This window comes from Arachis ipaensis, chromosome B1 (assembly GCF_059453495.1).
Source record: "Arachis ipaensis isolate K30076 ecotype BB chromosome B1, ASM5945349v1, whole genome shotgun sequence".
Taxonomy (NCBI): domain Eukaryota; kingdom Viridiplantae; phylum Streptophyta; class Magnoliopsida; order Fabales; family Fabaceae; genus Arachis; species Arachis ipaensis.
This window is the reverse complement of record NC_142436.1, coordinates 34,794,693-34,799,009: the sequence shown is the minus strand read 5'-3', so window position 1 is coordinate 34,799,009 and position 4,317 is coordinate 34,794,693.

Here is a 4,317-nt window from a genome sequence, read left to right as displayed (position 1 = left end):
TAGCTTAGTTCATACGCCTACCAGGTTCCGCCGAACGGTACTCTTATTTCAATTCGTAGTCAATTGCATTTTTTTTCCGTTTCTGTTTACATTTAGGCTAGTTAGAAATGCATGTTGTATTGGATTCTAGGTGGTTAGGTAGCCTAGGATATGGTTAGTGGATTTAGGTCTGTTTATTTGCGCTGTTCTTGCTACTTGTTTTATAATTTTTGCAATTCTGCTGTTGCTGTGATCTAAGTATTGTTCATATGATGTTCTTACTGTTCATGCTGCTATTGCGACTGCTCTTTCATGTTCATATTATTTATATCTATTTGCAGTTTATTTTAGTTTATATGAACTATTCTGATTGCTGTTTATTTTCCGGGAACATCCAATTTTAGCCGGAATGCTGTCCAATTTTCTGTAAATCATTTTGATTCTCATTCATGTCTTGGTTTTGGCATTTTCAATTTTGCTTTCTTTAGCTTTCACCAAACCAATTCATGAATGCATAGGCCAGCATTCTTATTCCTTTTGTTTCCCCGATTTATAAATCACATTATTGATGATTTGATTTCAAATTTTTGTTATTGGTATATCTATATGAATCATCAACACCTTGATTTCCTTGCTTAAATATGAGTTGTCTGTTGCTTCAAATTGTGAAATTCTTGTTACTTAGAAACCAATCACCATGCCGCTTACCTTAACTTTCTTTTTACTAACTCATTGATTTTTTATTTCCAACCTCTTTTTCAATTTAAAACCACTTTTAACTTTCTAACACCCCCTCTGCTTTTTGACTCACTCTTCACTTTTACTTTTTAACTCAAGGCATGTTTATGATTTTTCCTAATTAACATGAACTCTATTACTTTTTGGATTGAAATTTCTCATCTCAGCTTTTTATTCCCGAACCAATCCAAAATGCACAATTCTTCAACTCATTTAATTATTCTACTGCTCCTTTGCCACTATGTGCTTATTTTGTTATTTGCCTACTTGTTTTCCTATTTTTATTATATCATAGATTTCTGTTTTTCAGGATGTCTGACACCCAAAGAAATGAAAAAGGAAAGGCAACAACTAGCAAACGGAAAAGAGGAGAATCCTCTATGTCCATCCTGGACATCATGCATGATGACTCCTGGCAGGAGAAACACTTTACCCTGCAGGAGAAGGCTGACCAACTACTCCCTGCCACTGATCCCACTAAGTTTGCAAACAGATACTGTGAGCTGAAGTATCCGATGTTTGCAACCTCCAGGAACCTGTACCTGGAGCGGACTCTGAAAATTCCGGAAGAGCTCCAGCAATACACCTCTGATCAAATCAAACAAAGAGGCTGATTCTTCCTGGAGAGAAACCTGACAGAGGTCAATGCTTCTTGGGTAAGAGAGTTTTACTGCAATTACTTCAAAACTTTTCTAGATGCAGTGAACCTAAGAGGGAAGCAAATACTGGTCATTGAAGAGGCCATTGAGGATATTTTGAAGCTTCACCCTAAATCCGATCAGCTCGATGGTTACCAAAAGGCTGAGGAGGACATGCGCTTTATGAGGTTTGATTGGGATGCGGTCAAGGCAAGGATAGCCCTTGACCAGACTGTCCCATGAGTCATGGGTCAGAACACCACCATGCCTAAGGGAATCAAGCGGATATACTTAAATGATGAGGCTCGGCTCTGGCACCAGATCCTGAGCAACTTTATTATGCTGAGTACTCATGAGACGGAGCTACCTGCCGCTATGATCACACTCCTCTGGTGTGTGATGGAGGGTAAGGACCTGTACCTGCCACGATTCATCCGGTACTACATGGCCAGGGTCCACGTCAGCGGCACTCTCCCCTTTCCATATCTGATTACCCAGCTCGGCCGTCGAGCTGACATGCCTTGGGAGGATGCTGATGAGAAGCCACCTGCTACAGAATACAAGAAGATTATCCCTCACAGTAGAAACTTTCTGGCTTTGGGCTACAGACCTCCATTCCTCACTACCCTGATGAGACAGCCACACCTTCAGCTGGCCCCTCTTCATCTACTGCTACCCCAGCTACCACCACTGCACCTCCACCTACCTCAGAGCCAGTTTATCACCTCGTGCACTGCCTATTTCAGCAGTTAGACCAGATGGAGTGCCGTAACCGGTGCCGATATGAGAGATCTGAGCGTCGCAGCAAGCGACGCTATGAGCACCTAAAGCTGATGATACGATCTGGCGGCGACATCCCCTCCGAGCCTGACACACCATCAAAGCCATCTGAAGAGGAGGCGGATGATCATGAGGCGGAGACCCATCCACAGAGAGAGACTGAGCAGGCAGGCCCGGAGCAGGCTGCATCACAGCAGGAGGAGCCACATCAGATTCAGGCTGCAGACCCAGAGGTTCCTATTCAGTCAGCACCTCTTCTGCAGCAGGCAGACCCTCAGGCCACCACCACAGAGACTCTAGCCACATATCATTCCAGTGATGACACTCCTTCACACCCTGCTTGAGTGAGCATCGAGGACGATGCTTTATATTAAGTGTGGGGAGGTCGCCATCTCTGGCGTATTTTTCTTGGTAAACCACTACAGACTCTTTTTATTTTATTACTTTTCTGTATTTTGATTTTGATTTTTATTCCTCACTACTTATACATTGCTCTTTTCATGTATTTTTACTCTATTTCTGCATGTTGCACTTTAGTTCATATTTTAGCCAGTTAGTTTAGTTGCAATTCTAACTTATTAGCTATAGAATACGTGGATTAATTAGTATAGTTTACCCTTTTAGCATATGATAAGTTTGGTTTAAATTGAAAATAAAAAAGAAGTAAACTAGAGACTTTAACATAATAAAAACAATCCGCACCTTGTATATATAGCATTACATGTTAGTTAGTTAACAACATTTCATCAAGGAGAAACACTAAAACTTTAAAGCCACCCTAAGGTTTACATTGAGAATAATGGGAACTCTTAATTTTTCACTTGCATGACATATATAACTGAGATATGATTTTTGAGCTAGAGAACACACAACCTGTGAGTTTTGAGCTTAATTGTATGGTTACATTCAAACCATAATATTTTATTCCTGTGTGTTTCGTCCTTCTTTTTTTATTCTGATGTTCTTTACTTTGTTTTAATCTATATGTCCAATTATAGAATATAGATACATACCAAGAAAGTGATTGAGGCCATTGTTTAATTCTAGCTCACTTATCCCAAAATTAGCCTACCTTTTACATCACCCTTGTTAGCCCCTTTGAGCTTTTAATCCCCTCTTGCTCTATAAACTACAATACTAGCCTTAAGCTGAAAAATAAAATAAAAATCCCAAGTTGAATCCTTGGTTAGCTTAAGATAGAAATTGTGTATTGTTTAAGTGTGGGAACCTTATGGGAACATGGATTATAGAAACAAAGGTAGAAAGTTAAAAAAGAATAAAGACATTTCAAAATAAAAGTTTTGGGAAGCATGCTCATGTGAAATCAAAATAATTAAATTACCATGTGCAAAAAAAAATTATTTAAATAAAGGGAACACAAAAAATTCCCCAATTGCAAAATAAAAGGAATCAATGCACATGGGACAAAAGTTAAAGTTAATATATGAGCTTGCAATACAAAGTGAGAAAATTTGGGTAAATAGGTAAAGAAACCTTTGAATTACAAAATATGTATGTTAGGTGAGATCTTAGACTAATCAAGGATTCACTTATTAGCTCACTTAGCCTTATACATATACCCTTACCTTTACCTTGGCCCCATTACAACCTTAAATAAAGACCTCATGATTTTTGTATATCTGTATTCTGTAATTGTTGATTGGTTAGATGAAGAACAAAGTTATAGAAAGTAAGGATAAAAAGAAGAATAGAGTAATTAACCCAATAAACACTGAGTGACTAGAGAGTAAACACAAAATCCAGTGAGGGTTCAATAGCTCATCAACATATATCTCTGCTTAAATTGTTAATTGTCTTGCAAGTTTGTACAATATTTTTCTTTCCCATCTCAATTGTAAAAATGCTTTAACATTATCTAAGGTTTGGCTATGCATATATGATTCCTTGAGAATGTGAATTAATTCAACTACATGTAAGTTTTATATACAAGTGAATGTCAATTAGAATTGCATGATTCATTTAGGTAGTTGCATTTAGAGTAGATTGCATTGCATGAGATTCCACCACTTTAACTTTAACCTTACTCTTTATCTTGGATTTAGCATGAGGACATGCTATTGTTTAAGTGTGGGGAGGTTGATAAACCCCTATTTTATGATATATTTTGTGCCTAATTTAAGTGATTTATTCAATCCTTCACTCACTTATTCATGTTAATTGC